Raw genomic sequence first — 15,938 nt, forward strand, 5'->3', positions numbered from 1 at the left:
AAACCCAAATGTCGGGACACCTGGGTGGCTCAGCAGTTGGGCGTCTGACTTCCGCTCAGGTCGTGATCCCGAGATCCAGGATCAAGCACAGCATCAGGCTCCCTGTGAAGAGCCTGCTTCTCCCTCTGCCTAGGTCTCTGCCTCTCTCTCTGTCTGTGTCTCTCATGAATAAAAAAGAAGAAAAGAAAGAAAAGAAAAAAGAAAAGAAAGAGAAAGAAAGGAGAGAGAGAGAGAGAGAGAAAGAAAGAAAGAAAGAAAGAAAGAAAGAAACAAACGAAAGGCAAGTGTCTATCAACTGATGAATGGATTAAAAATGTGGTATTTACAGGGATCCCTGGGTGGCGCAGCAGTTTGGCGCCTGCCTTTGGCCCAGGGCGCGATCCTGGAGACCCGGGATCGAATCCCACATCAGGCTCCCGGTGCATGGAGCCTGCTTCTCCCTCTGCCTGTGTCTCTGCCTCTCTCTCTCTCTCTCTCTCTCTCTCTCTCTCTGTGACTATCATAAATAAACAAAAATTAAAAAAAAAAATGTGGTATTTACATATAGTGGCATATTATTTAGCCTTAAAAAGGAAGGAAAAGCTGACATATGCTACATCGGTCGGTGAACCTTGAAAACATTATGCTAAGTAAAAAGAGCCAGACACAAAAAAGACAATATATGATTGCACTTATATGAGGGATCTAGAATAGAGAAATTCATAGAGACAGAAAGAATGCTGGTTGCCAGGGGCTGGGGGGGGGCAGAAATGGAGAGTTGTTTCATGGGTACAGAGTTTCAGTCTAGGGCAATTGAAGAGTTTTGGAGATGAATGGCGGGGGTAGTCCCACAACAATGAGAATGTACCTACTGTCACTGAACTGTAGAGCAAAAAACGGTAATTTTATGTTCTGCTTATTTAACCAAAATTTCTAGAAAAAACAAGTACACAAGCCTTGATGCCATTCTTATAAGCAGTAAAGCCCATGCCCTAATCCAGAGGCAAACTTAAGGATCTTTTGTTGCCCATTTCCCAGTGTGCCCTATCCCTGAAGGACTAAGAGCTTGCAGAGCCAGAGCCAGAGCCAAAGGTAGGAAGCTAGTCCCACTAAATAAATTTAGAAAAGCCAAAGCAGGGCTAAACCCAGAGTAGGTGGCAAGAGGCAGGCTAGGGAAGAGAAGGCAAAAGCAGAAAGCAGGGACTCTCTCAGGACGTGGGCAGCTGATGAGACTGGTCAGGCTAGCACAATGGAGAGAGCAGGGAAATAACAGAGTAGGAGAGACCAGAGAAGGGAATTCCCCCAGGGTAAGGAAAGGGAGGGGAAGTGGAGGAAAAGGTAAAAGAGAATTATAAGGTGGTTCATTCAAGAAGAGAGTCTGCCTAAGTGTCAGCCGAAAAATGACTTCCTTCCATTGAGGCAACCATGTGTATCCAAAGAAACCAAGAAAGCTGATGAAGCCAACAAAAAGTTAGGAGGAAAAATAGTTTTCTACCAAAGACTACCATATCGCCATCTCCAAAACACTAATGCCATTTTTTTGGTTGGTTTTTGTTTTGTTTTTACAAGAAGAAAACACATTTGTTTAGGAGTAATTTCAGTGTGGGCCTACCTTTTTTATTTGTATCAGACACTAGTATGCTACAGTGAGTTTGTCTACGGGATAAGGATTAAGAGTAGAGGGGATCCCTGGGTGGCGCAGCGGTTTAGCGCCTGCCTTTGGCCCAGGGCGCGATCCTAGAGACCCGGGATCGAATCCCACGTCGGGCTCCTGGTGCATGGAGCCTGCTTCTCCCTCTGCCTATGTCTCTGCCTCTCTCTCTCTCTGTGACTATCATAAATAAATAAAAATTTTTTAAAAATTTAAAAAAAAAAAAAAAAGGATTAAGAGTAGATAGACAGGCTTGAAACCAGATCTGCCTGAATTTCGATCCTGGCATTGCAACTTGAGACAATCCACCTAAAAATTTGCCTCCATCTCCAAATCTGTAAAATATGGATAATAACAGTACCTTGCAGGACTCTCACAAGAATTAATAGGTTAAACTATAGCAGTACTCACAACAGTGCCTGGCCCACTGGTATAGAAGGATTAGCTCACTATTACCCTCCAGATCTAGAATATGAGCTCCATGGGAGCTGGGATTCTGTTTATTTTGTTCACTGTTGGAGCCCCTAGGTTCCTAACGTAAGTATGGTTGCTGAAAAATAAAACTTAGTAGAGTAAGATAAACTTTTTGCCAGCAACACAGAATCCCAAAGTTGAATAGCACTACCTTTTTGTTATTTCTGACAACTAAAATCTGCATTATAGTTTAGCCTCAAAGTTTAGAGTTCACAGAGGGATTTTACATATCTTGTCTCAAGTGAATCTGCAAAGCTATTATTTATCTCCATCAGAGACAAACTAAGACTCCAAAAGACTTAAGTGATTTGCTCAAAAACACGAAGTCTGAGGCAGAACAGGATTCTGGAAGTTAATCCTACTTCTCTTCCTTCTAGACCACACCCAGAGAGCTCAGAACAAACCCTACTGAACTGTTCAAATTCTCTCTATCTGCACATGCACCCAGCATAACCAACACTGTTCATCTTCCCATTTGCTTTAAAGCAAAGGATAAGGTGGGGGGAGGGGTCTGGAAGGCTCTATCCGTAAAGTGGCTGCCTTGGGGTTGGGGGTCATGATCCTGCAGTCCTGGGATTGAGCCCCATTTCAGGCTCCCAAGCAGGGAGCCTGCTTCTCCCTCTGCCTCTACTGATTCCCCTGCTTGTATGCATGTGCTCTCTCTCAATCTTTAAAAAAAATAATAAAGTTACTAATGGGGAGGTAAGAAACAGAAGACACCACAGAAACAACTGAACAACTGCTCAGGTTGGAAAATGGGTACAATGGAACTGACTATACTCTTTTACTACTTTCTGTATGTTTGAAAGATTCCATAATAAAAAAATTTTTGATTAAAAAATAAAGTCCTGAGGCACTGGGGTGGCTCAGTGGTTAAGTAAGTATCTGCCTTTGGCTCAGAGTGTGATCCCTGGGTCCTGGGATGGAGCCCTGTGTCAGGTTCCCTGTTCAGTGTAGAACCTGCTTCTCCCTCTGCCCTCTCCCAAATATGTATGCTATATATTGTATATAAAATAATATATAAACATATATATAAAATGAAATCCTCATTCCCCACAATAAACTCCATTCTTCCAGCTTTCCACTGAGCATACATGGGTGTGAGGAAAACCCCCCAGACGAGACCAATCAGCACTCCACAGTGTGAGGCTAGGAGAACACTGGGCTGGGAATCAGGAAGCTTCATCCATGCTTGGCTTTACTGAATGTCAGACCTCACTGGTTCCTCTAGTACCTCTGGCCCCCAAACTTCCTCCTCTGCTCCTTTGAGATTAAAATTCTGATTTCAGGTTTCTACTAGCTCCCTGAATTCAACCAACAAAACCAAATTCATCCTGCCTCTATTCCAAACCCCTAAGACTTGTTCTTCCTCCTGATTTCCCTATTCCTGATGCCTATTCTGCCGACCATCCAAGCACAAAAATCTCAACATCACCTCTGACTTGAGACGGGAAACTGACTGTTCCCTTCTCCTCCTACCTAATCAGTCACCTCTCTGTTCAACCTCCAAAATAGCTCCTGAATCCACTGCCTCCTTTCCATCCCCAAGGCCATCGATTCAATTCAGGCCCCTATCATCCCTCACGTGGACTATTACCATGAATGCAACTAAAAGTCCCTCTCTCTGTTTCTCCTCTCTGCCAATCCATCCTAATCATCCTTGGTCTATCATTTAACACCCTCCCCCCCCAAAGCCCAGTCCTGACCTCAGTAGCCTCATGTTCCACTATGTTCCTTTATGTCCCCCACGGTCCAAGTGGTGTGGACATGCAGTTTCCTGACGTCCACCTCATTCCCAACAATACTCCTCTGCCTCTGCTCAAGCTTTTCTTCCCTCCAGAATGCCCTCTTCTTTCCATTGCTTCTCATCCTGATGGTGGTGCCATTTAAGTATCACTTCTTCAGCTGAACTGTTCCTTGATATCCCCAAGGGGGCAGTATCACCCCCTCTACTTAACCACTAAGCACCTTGGCTGAACTCTGCTGAACTCTTTTATAGCACCTATCAAACTCCTATTAGTCCTTTCATTTTCTGGTGCCCCTATTCTCCCTACTAGATAATTCATTCCTTGTCAGGAGGAAATAGGTTTTATTCATCTTCGCATTCCTCAAAACAGAATTATCAAAGACTGTGCAAAGGCACAGTGGTATGCCATGAATGAGTTGAAGACGTTCTCAGACAGGGATCCCCTCAGCCCTCCAACCAGCCACAAAGGGATTTTTTCAGCAGCCTGAGTCCCCATTGGTCAAGTTTCAGGCATTCTCAAGTAGCTGCCTCCTTCAAATAGGTAGACACCACCATGATGACTTGGAAGCACTCAGAGGACACAAGGTGGCACACTGTACACCGTGGATGCTCAATAAACATTTGCTGCATTGAATCTCAGAATAATCCTATTTCCCTTCAAGCACTATCTCCAAGATCACTTATCTAGACCTCTTTGAACAGCTTCACGGAATGTGTTCTGGCTATCTTTTTATTAATCACCGGTTTATTAGCTGGTTATACTTGCCTTACCATCCAAAGCTCACATCAATACTGTATAGCATAAAATAGCACAGGATGTGCACAAACAATTCACCATGAAGAGACTCGAAGAGTAAAATTCAACATTATAGAAGAAATGCAAATGCTACTTTACACTACTAAATGAGCAAAAACTTTTAAGGAAAAAATGTATTTCTGTCCAGCTATGGTAAAACAGGTATATCCATGTAACTGTTAGTAGTACAAACTGGTACAACATTCTTGAAAAATCATATGGCAAAATATACAAAAAGCCATAAAAACATTCATTTAACCCAATACACTCAGAAATGTATCCCAGAAATATAATTAGTCAAAAAATAATATTAATAATATCTACGTTAATGTAGGATAAAGTATTAAGTCAGAGGCACCTGGTTATCAGTCAGTTAAACATCTACCTTGGGGCTCAGGTCATGATCTCAGGTCCTGGGACTGAGCCCCGAGAGGGAGCCTGCTTCTCCCTCTCCTTTGCCCCTATTCATACTCTCTTGCCATCTCTCTCTCAAATAAATAAATAAAATCTTTTAAAAATAAATAAATAAAGTATTAAGTGAAAACCGGGGAGCAATATAAATACCTAATATTAAAAGATTTAGGAAAATTATGGGAGCATATATCGACAAAATATTTTGTAGCCTTCCAAAATGTAAGTATATAGGTGCACACCTGGGTGGCTCAGTTGATTAAGCATCTGACTCTTCATTTCAGCTCATGTCATGATCTCAGGGTTGTGAGACCAAGCCCTAGGTCAGGCTCCACGATCAGTGGGAAGTCTGCTTCTCTCCCTCTTCCTCTGCACCTCCTCTCACTCACATGGAAGCATACAGTCTCTCTCTCAAATAAATAAATCTTTTTTAAAAATGTAAGCATGTAAATTAAAATTGTGACATGTATAACATGGAAATGTTCCATGATCTAGTAAGTATAAAAATTTCAAATTATATGTACCATAATTAAACATGAGTCAAATATACATATATGCATATAGTTACATATAAATATGCATAAACTTACACACAAAAATATATATTTTAATTGAACACCAAAACAAACGTCAACTATTTTAAGGTAATAATCTAAATATTTAACAATTCTTTTTAAAGATTTCAATTATTTATTTAACAGAGAGAGAGCACAAGCAAGGGGAGCAGCAGACGGAAAGGGAGAAGTAGGCTCCCTACTAAGCAGGGAACCCAATGGGAGGCTCCATCCCAGGACCCTGAAATCATGACCGGAGCTAAAGGCAGACACTTAACCAACTGAGCCATTCAGGCACCTCAACGATTTATTTAATATCCATTCTCCTGAACTTAAAAAAAAGAAATTCCACCATACCAAGGAAACAGAGGGGTTCCAGGATACAAGCTTGATACAGCCTCAAGAAGAGGTCCACCCCTCCCTTCCACTGCTCATTCTAGCCTTATCTGAGAACGCTCATGAATTTCCTTACCACAATGACCTCTCTGACACCCCCAGACCCCAACTTTCCAAGGACCAACAAATCACCTCAACTGTTTTGAACCCCCGAATCATGCAAAACAAACATAAACTCAAAAACAAAAAATGCCTACAACTGTGTTGTTAATTTAGCAATCAGCAAATAGCCAAGCCCAAATTCAATTATAAACTCTGAAAGTATATAGTACTGTCTGTCACACTAAAGTTTCTGGGATTCTCAAAGCCAACTTGCTGACTCAGTAGCAGACAGTATCACAGTTAAAAAGCAGCACAGAATCATGGACAAATCAAAGAACTAAGGGCCAGGAGACCAAGGTACAGTTAAATGGAAAAAGTTATTTTAACCACAAAGAACAAAAAACTAAAAACTCCAGCTTAAAGCAGATGGGTGAAAAGAAGCTGGCAATGTCTTATAAATCTCACCCAGCCAGAGTCCATAAGGGGGGATGGCAAGTCATTTTATTAACAGATGAAGCTTTCTTGAGCTGGTGAGGTCTAACAAAAGACTAGTATTGAAAATATATCAAAACATAATTTTTGCACTGATGCCCCACAAGGGTAATATTAAGGCTTCTAATTGTTTTTTCTGTAGTATCACCATCATCTAAGTTTAATAATGAAAGACCAAGTTACAATAATGGACCCAAAAAATCAGTTATTGTGAATCAGAAGTAATAAAGACTAAATTGCCTTTCTTAGCAGGGCAATTCAGCAAAAGATAAATAATTTGAAGGACTAATAAATATAACCATCAGGAAAAAAGTTTAACCTTTTGTTTCTATTACTACATTCTCACTATTTAGATGCTTAAAAATGCAGATATATATATATATATATATATACACACAATGATTCATGACAATACATACACAGCAGAAACCAGGAAAAACTAACTATTCAGTACTTAACCAAGTTCATCAGAGCACAGAGTGATTACCACTCCAGAATGTTGACACAAAAACTGAAGGGCCTCTCAAACTCCAATCATATGCAGATAGGATGAGCCCCTGTGTGGTTACTCATTCAGAACATGAGTGGAAGATTAACCTACCCTCACTTCTCTTCAAACAAACTCTGACAACGGTGGAAGCAGTTTCTTCAGAGGATGTGCATCATCATCCAGTCTGTTCCAGAAGTAGCCAATTCAGTGGGATCCGCATTGTCAGATTTCCACTATCTCACTACTGCCCAACCTTACTCCACCCGGCCCCACCTTATTCTTCCTGGACAGACTCGCCCTCTAGATTAAGCCTCTCTTTGTCGCCTTCTCAGGCATTACCAAGTTCTTGTTTTCTAAATAAAGCTCTCCTAAACCTTACTCACCTGCAGTTCACTGCACTGGGGATCACCCAAATAGCCCATCAGAGCTCTTTATAATTTCTGAAAGAAAGAAAAGGAAGCTTTTAAATACATAGTAGAAAACACCTTTGCTGATGTATCAGTTGTGAAGCATTTGTATCCAGTATTCACAGAATATGGTCTTTTGGTCCACAGTATTTCAGTAAAATGTAGCATAACCAACGAGGACCCAAAGTTCTGAGATAAGAGAACAAAGATAAAAGTTTGGTTTATTGTTGCTATCACTTAGCTGTGTGACCTTGGGCAAGTCACTTGAATTCTGCAGGCCTAAATTTCCTCATCTGGAAAATAAGACAGACTAGACAGAAGTACAGCTGAGCACATTACAAGCATAGGCTCTCCAAGACAGAACACCAGCACCACAACTTACCTGTCTTATGACATTTGTTAGCTAGTTGACATTTGGCCTAAATTTCCTCCTCTGCAAAATGGAAATAACAACTAACTGGGGGTTGTTATGAGAATTAAAGGACAGAAAGTGAGTTATAAAAAGCCTATAGTAATCATACTGTGCAGTTTATCATAAAATTCTACAGATGGTAATTACCACCATTACCTCCAACCCCTAAGGTTATATGAATTTAATTCACAAGTATTTATTTCCTTAAAAGATCAACAAATCAAAACTGTACCAACCTGACAGTGGAATTAACTCAGTGTTTCACTAACAATTCAATTATAGTTATCTTAAACTGATGGTTTATTACTTAACATCACAGGAAACCGGAGGAGAATAGTCAGTGTATAACACCTAAACCAGTTTAGTGTCCATGCCTTCCTTGACTTCTCCCTCCACTTTCACTACTACTAGTGTACCTCAGCAACAGAGAGGTCTTCCGAAAGCCAAATGACACCAACTGTTTTCCACAGTCAGCTCATGGGAACAGAACTAAAGATGGAGGAAGGGGAACAAATTCTTTTTTTTTTTTTTAATCTTTTTTACTGTATGTACTTAAGTACCATTCAATTTTGTTTACTATAGCATGCATCAGTTTTTGCATAAAAACAATTGTTTAGGGACGCCTGGGTGGCTAAGTGGTTCAGTGTCAGCCTTCGGCTCAGGGCGTGATCCCAAGATCCAGGATGGAGTCCCACATCCGGCACCTTGCAAGGAGCCTGCTTCTCCCTCTGCCTTTGTCTCTGCCTCTCTCTCTCTCTCTCTCTCTCTCTGTCTCTCATGAATAAATAAATAAAATCTTAAAAAAACACACACACACACAATTGTTTAAAACCGTATTAGTTATACATATTGCCTAGTGCCAGGAAGCTCGCCTTATGGGAATATTTTCACCACAAGGAGAATTTCCACAGAAGAAAGCAAAAAGGCAAATTCAGATGTGCTGAGAACACCTAAAAAAATGGCACAGAAATAACAAAAATCACAAACATTCACACTTCATAATGGTTCACTCAAAAAATATGCCATGCATTCTTTGAAGATCTAATGATGAATCAGGGGGTTTTTGGTTCAAAAGCAAGATGAACATACAACTCTGGTTTTACCAAACAACTTCCTGCTCTTAGAGAAAATGACCCAGTACAATTTATACAAGTAAACAAGTTGGTAGTGTGCTGAAGAACTTTCAATTTATTTTAGACAATTTATAGCTTTTAAAAATTATATATTCTTCTGTATTTAAAACATATAAAAAATCTTCATGTTACATCTACAATATTATTTTTAAAAGAGGAATATTAACTCTATTAAATTCAGGATTACTCAAAAGTATTATCCCAGCAACTCCTGAAGTGACAAACCACTATGTTTTATGTTGCTTCTAGCCAATGCTACATAAATCCTGACTACACCCATCAATTTAAATGAACTGTAAGCTGCTGTGGCCACATTCTCCACACATAACCTAGTTCTTTCCCAGAAAACATTTCAAAGTATTACTTAGAAATCAAATTATATCTGAATGTACACTCATCTAAGTTTATGAAGATAAACAAACATAATAATTTGCTTATAATTTTTAAGTAGCAAAATAATAATAATAATAATTTTTAAGTAGCTCCTCACCCTATCTTGTTTATCAACAAGTTGATAAACTTGGCCCAAAATCTTCTATGCATTTAAAACAGCAGACAAAGGACATTATTTCTTGTGCTGAGCCTGTATTTTGGATCTTAAATAGAGTGTGACAATTATACAATGACTTGTATTTAATATTAATACCAAGCCTACTTCTTAAACAGGGAATAAAAAGAATGCATGTATAAGATATTGTCTACTTATTTGTAGGTCCCTCTGCAATATTCTTAGCCTTTCATGAATATGCTGTTTATTTTTAAACTACATAAGGCCCTCTGCAAGTAGGAATGATCTCTCCTATTGTGTTGGCATCACTCCCTTCCCCAGTAAAAAACAAACTGGACAGTCCATAAATGTATACAGACTTTACAACACAGACTGAATATTTTTGATATTAGAAAATGAAAAATCTTGCTAACAGGGGCAAAAATCAAGTTTACTACCTGATGAAGAAGTACTTAATGACTCTCCAAAACTACAGCCTCCCCTAAAAATAATGTCCTAAGCTTCTCAGTTTTTAGATAGACTAAAAAAGCTATGTCTTTATTCAGCTACAAGACAGTGTCCTCTACTTAGCTCCAAACTTTAATATTACGGTATTTCCTATTTTAGAATACTTTGTTAACAACTTGTTTAATAGCCAGCTACTAACTTTGCTTTGAAGTGACTACTAACACTTCACATGGTCTACGTGTGTGAAAATTGTGGAAAATGTCTTGACACAATTCAGGCCAAACAACACTAGTCACAAGAGATTACCAATTTCTAAATATTCAATTTTTAAAGGTTTTTTTCTTGTAGTAGTCTCTACATCTAACATGGGCCTTGAACTCACAATCCAAAGAATCTCAATCTTATGGTCTTCCAACTGAGCCAGCCACATGCCCCTAAATATTCCATTTTTAGACTCCATAGGCTAACAAACATCTCCATAGGCTAAGAAGCAGATTACTTGCTCCTTTCCACAAAGTAATCTGTAAAGTCAAATAAATAAATAAAAAGAAAAGGTTCTGATTGGAAGGTCTAAGGCATGAATATGCCTCCATCTGTAAGCTGAAAATAAATAAATTTTAAAATCCATATTTGCTCTGCCAAGAATAAAAATAAAAATATATGTAATACACACAAGCACGGAGTTTCAAACATAAGCAAATGTGATGTATGCACTTACAAAAGGATCTTGATTTACGTCCACCTTCCTCTCCCAAGTTTTGTTTTGTTTTGTTTTGTTTGTAAGGCAAAATGTCAACAGAATGCCTCAATCTGGAAAAAAAAAATAAAGAACAGCTTATTCTTCTTAAACAGATGTTGTGATAGACAGGAAAAGTTTGTGAGAGGATTTCAAAATCCAAAGGCTATCCATATGTGTTGGGAAAACACACACACACACACACACACACACAAATCTGCAGTGACCCTAATAACTTTACATTTTCTCAATAAACCATCAAAAATATTTTTAAAATTGAGAAAATTGTTTGTGAAAAATGTAAAATTAGCAAACTTCTTTCCTCCTCATTATAAAATACTGTTCACTAACACTTTATCAATAATGCCCTTTAAATCCAAAGCAGAGCAGTTAAAGCAGCACTTCCAACACACACACCATGTGGCCAGAAAATAATGACAAACCATTTTTATCCCTAATAAAACAAAACTCAACATTATTGTTTTTATTTCAAAATAACTATGGGAGAGACAAGTACTATTCCATTATTCAGAAAAGGCGTGACCAATGCCTAAAATAAATTTTTCCAATGGAAGGGGTGCTCTTGACAAGGGTCCCATTAACTGTGGACACACAAAATCCACATAAACAATCACTAACACTCAATGTAGAGTACGTGATGGACACCAATATACATAAGAAATTAAGACATCCAATTAAAGTTACACAAGGAAATTTACATATAATTGCTCCTGGTGAAGATACTGATCAAGGATAACTGCAAATAACGTCTGGCTCTGGATAAGCTCCACTATGGTTGATGTGTTGCAACAACTTAAAAGTTGGGTACATTTGACACATTATTCCTCTCTAAAGGGAGCCCTGCCTGCATACCCATTTGATCAATTGAGATATTTGGAAAATAAAGATAGTCTCATCAAATTACTTAGCCTCACCCTTAAGTGTTGATTAAAATGAAGGGGAAAAGGTAAATCATTCTTAACTGCAGTCTCACCTTACACATCTCACCAGCACTGTAGTTCTTTAGTGATCAATTACTTCATCCAATTCCTGAGGCAAACAGAAAAGTAAAATGTGTCTGTACAACACCAATAATAGACATGACCCGCAAATACTTTATCAGCCTCAAGTGAGAAGGCTGCTAAACTTCAAATGGAACGAGTTACCAAAAGGCTACAGTATGCAGTTCTGCAAATTATCGTTTTGCTTTAAAACAAAAACATCTCCTTTCTGTGTGCTGTAAGAATAGATTATAAAATGTTAAGATCCAAAAACGTAAAAAAAAAAAAAAAAAAAAAGCCATGTCTTTCAGCACTGAGTGATCTTACTTTCAAAAAAAGAAGAAGAAGAAGAAAGAAAGGAAAGAAAGAAAGGACAAGAATCCTCATTAATATAAGTTAAAGAGAGGGCAAAATTAAGAACAAACCAGCCGGGACAACTTCTCCTCCCCCTCCCCCCCACACACACCCCCATCCACTGTCCCTAGAGTTATACACATCATATTAACGATTTGCCTGAAAAGTCTAAGTCGTGAGGGAGAAGCAACAACAATTTCGAGTTTCAAACCAAACCCGAGGATCCCAATCCAAGAAGAACCCTAAGCCCCTGGCTCCCAGCCCCGTCTGAAGGATCCTCGGTGAAGGAGAGGGTGCAGAGAGCTCAAATAATCTGGGGCTAGAGGAACCAAAGTTCCCTAAATAAAACTGCAGTCCCTTAGCCCTAGAGAAGGGGAGTCTTAAAACAATCTCCCAGAAAAGATAGTCTGTTTTTATTTTTGTTGATGTGCTCGTGGGCCAATGAGAATTTCCGAGGAGGGGGCGGAGAAACCGGGGGGCAGGGGGGGGGGGTGAAGCTCAGGCAACAGCCCCCAGGCGGGGGAGGGAGGGGGCGCAGCCCTGACCCACTTCTGCCGCCGCCCCCCCCGCCGCCAGTCCGAGCCCCGAGGGGGCGATCCCGCGGGGCGTGGGAGGCCCGCACGCTCCCCACCCGCAGCCGTGACCCGGAGGAGGGGAGCGTGCAAGGCGGCTCGACCCCCCCCCCCAGCACACACACACACTCACACACACCCGAGTGCCCGCGGCGGGGGAAACCTCCCGCAGACTCCCGGCCCGGGTGTGCGAAGCCCCCCTCCACCGCCCGGGCCCCGGGCGCCGCGGCCCCCAGCGGAGGGGAAGGGGACCGAGGAGGGGAAGAAGCTGTAAACAGCCCCAGCGTCCGGGCCTCGCCTCGAAGAGCCCCGCTTCCCAGGCCCCGCCGCGGGCCGCCTGCGTCCCCAGCCCGTCCGAGGGCCGGCCCTCCCGGGGCCCCGGGGACTGCAGGGGAGTCGGGTCTCCTCCCCGGAGGGCTCCGGCGGCTCGCGGAGCGGTCCCGGCAGCGGAGAAGGGGGAAGTCAGGACTTACCTGTCATTACTTTCTACGCCATCTTGGATCCACTTGTCAACGTCCCCACAAAGCATTATGGGTAAGAAAGAGCCTTTAAAGTGACTCCCCCCCTCGGCCCCCGACTCCCGCCTCCCGCCGCCGGCACCGCCCCTCCGGCCGCACCTCCCGCCCGGAAAGTTGCCCCGGCGGGCGGGCCGGCCCGGGCGCCTGCTGCCGGGCCCCCTCCCCTCCTCCGGGCTGTTTGCATTTAAAATCCACCCCCATTTTCAAAATGTGGCTTTGGGTTTTCCTCTTGGCTCCGGCCCTAGGGTTCCCTTCCCCCAGCCCTCGCCTCCACGCCTGTTCCCTTTGCCCCGCCGCCCTCCTGCCCTGGCAGACACCCCACGTCTGCATTTAATCAGCCCGAGGTTTCCCTGCTGCTGGCAGCGCGGGGAGCTGCTCATTGATTTATTTATGCGCATTTCTGCGTCTGTTACTGCTCGGGATCCTCGGTGCCCGGTGGCGGGCTTCGGCGGCCGTCTCCGTGCCCCGGGGCAGCCGGGGGTCGCCGGCCGGGCCCGGGAGCGGGCACCCCGCAGCCCCGCAGCCCCGCAGCCCCGCAGCCCCGCCGCCGCCGCGGGCCGAGAGGTGCCTCCGTCCCGACACTGCGTTCCGGGGGCCGTCGGGCTCCAGAGCCTGGGCGGACACTGTCCCCGAGCCCCCCGGCGACAAGGCGCGTTCGGGGGCTGGGGGAGAAGTAACCGCGAGACGCAACTTTCCCCGTCTGCTCCCTGTCCCGCTGTCTCCTCCCCTCGGCCGGTAACGTGACCCGAGACCCTCGAGTGGGGACCCCTCCCCCAGGAATGTGGCTCCGGGCGCTGCCGAGCCCACCCGGTCGCATTCCAGGCGGAGTGCGGACTGGGACTTCCCGGGGCAGGTAACTCGGGGGCGCGGGCTTGCGGGGTCCGGCGGGGACGGGGGCGCGCCCCGGGGCTCCGGGAGGCTGGCGACGCCCCTCGGCGGAGGAGGCGGTCCGGGGCTGCGGGGACCGTGCGCCCACCCGGGGCCACCTGCCGGATCCCAGGGTGGAGGCGATCCCCGGAGGCCGGGCGAGGTCCCGGGAGTTCGGGGGCGGGGGTGGGGGCGGGGGTGGGGGGATGCTCGGAGTGGCCACGCGGCAACGGGGTGCGCTGTAAGTGGGGGGCGCAGAGATGCGGGGCGAGCAACCCCGAAACCCACGCACGCCGCCCTGGCCCGAGCTCCCGCCCGCCGGCTCTTTGCAGGGCGCCCCCCGCCCCCCGCTTCCGTGGCGCCGGGCGAGCAGCGCACTCGGGGATCCCACGCCCCCAGGAGCCGCGGCGTCAGTCCCCCAGCTCTCTCTTCCCAGGGACGCTGGTACTCGGCGTTCAGACTTTGGGGGGCCTGCTGTGGTTGCTTTTTTTTTTTTTTTTTTTTTTTCCTTCCTCCAAGCAAGCTTTTACGAAGAGACGTCCAAGGGAAAATCCTCTAGGACACCAGTGCTTGCGAAACCCTCTGTTCGGCACTAAATGCGGTTGAAGGGCTCAGAAATTTGAAGAATGCGCGGGCATGAAACCCCCTCCGCGAGGAGCGCCTAGGGCCTGAGTCTGTCCTAGGGTTTTGCTCCCCTCCAGACCCGAAGACCAGCTTCTCTCTCGCTGCCTTTCTCTCCAGGAACCTGGATGGTTGCTGACGTGAGCCCTGCCCCCAGGGAGCAAAAAAAATAAAAAATAAAAAATCCACCAGGCAATTGTCCCGGGCCAGATGAGTAGAGTGAGGTGTAGACTCATTAAGGGATTGGCCCGGGGTCAGCCGTGAGGGAGGGAACGAGGTAATGAGTCACTCCAGGGCCCCAAACGAGGCGTGCTGGGGAGGGACCTCCCCTGAGTCACCCGCTTTTCAACCGAGTTTAAAACTGAAGCCTGGAGCCAGTTAGCTGTTCCAGCACAAGCAGCCACGCAGGACCTGTGGCCGAGGGGGTGGGGGCTCAGAGGACCCCCCCCCTGCTGCTGCCCTCTGAAAAATGGATTGCCCTCCCATCTGAAGAAGGCTGCAAAGTCTCGTTTTCGCAGGGTATCCTAATTGCTCCTTTTCCAGTTCTCCTAGTGCACTTAGACACTCCCATCACTTATTTAAGGGTTGCTTTGTTTTTGCATGGCACTTTAGATGAGGTCTGAGTTGTCTATAAGTAAACACTGAATGGGGGAGGGGGTGTACAAGGATTGTGCCTCCTAGAAGCTTCCTTAGTAAGTACCACTTGTTGCCTTGCATAGCCCTTGACCCAGAGAAGTGCACACTTTATCTCTGACTGCTGGTCCAGTCATCTACTCCAGGGTACGTCCTGGTCCGAGACACCACCTGTTTGCTGAGCTAGATGGCCTCCTCACTCTTTACCCTGCCTCCACTCTGCCTTCTATTACATTCTCCATCTGACCAACCCTGTGGCATCCCTAAAATGTTAACACCGGAGTCCTCTCTGCTTAACCCCATCAAAGGTGGCCCCATCACTATTGGAATAAAATCTAAATTTCCTCACTGTGACCTACAATCTCTGGTGTGAGGTGGGTACTGCCTCCCTCCCTCCCCACGATCTGGCACACTGGCCTTTTCTTCTTCTGTCACGCCCCAGACTTCCATCCAGTGAAAACCTGGTTGCCCCACATCTCATGACCATCATCTTTCAGCTCTCAACACAAATGTCACCTCCTCCAAGAGGACTTTCCTGATCCTCTTGATCAAAAGAGGTCACTCACTATTCCCTTACCCTATTAGAAATGATCATATTTGTCTACTATGTGCCCCCATCCCGTTAGAGTATAAGCTCCACAAGGACACAGGCCTCATCCAGGTTTTTCACTCAATGCCTAGACTGTGGCCTGGCACA

General features: G+C 44.5%; 1 protein-coding gene across 5 annotated transcripts in view; it reads right to left on the reverse strand.

The window, feature by feature from the left end:
* HELZ (helicase with zinc finger) overlaps positions 1-13,202 on the reverse strand; it is a 166,032-nt gene extending 152,830 nt beyond the window's left edge. For 4 of the 5 annotated variants that reach the window (XM_025436755.3, XM_025436751.3, XM_025436752.3 and 1 more), the window contains exons 1-4: positions 13,076-13,202; positions 11,670-11,725; positions 10,658-10,749; positions 7,416-7,472 (exon numbers count right to left, since the gene is read on the reverse strand). The gene's annotated coding sequence lies outside the window, so the exon portion shown is untranslated. Of the gene's footprint in view, positions 1-7,143; positions 7,278-7,415; positions 7,473-10,657; positions 10,750-11,669; positions 11,726-13,075 lie in introns of those variants that run through there. The other variant, XM_025436754.3, reaches the window with a different exon arrangement.
* Between the last annotated feature and the right edge of the window lie 2,736 nt (positions 13,203-15,938).

Source organism: Canis lupus, chromosome 9 (genome assembly GCF_003254725.2).
Source record: "Canis lupus dingo isolate Sandy chromosome 9, ASM325472v2, whole genome shotgun sequence".
Classification (NCBI taxonomy): Eukaryota; Metazoa; Chordata; class Mammalia; order Carnivora; family Canidae; genus Canis; species Canis lupus.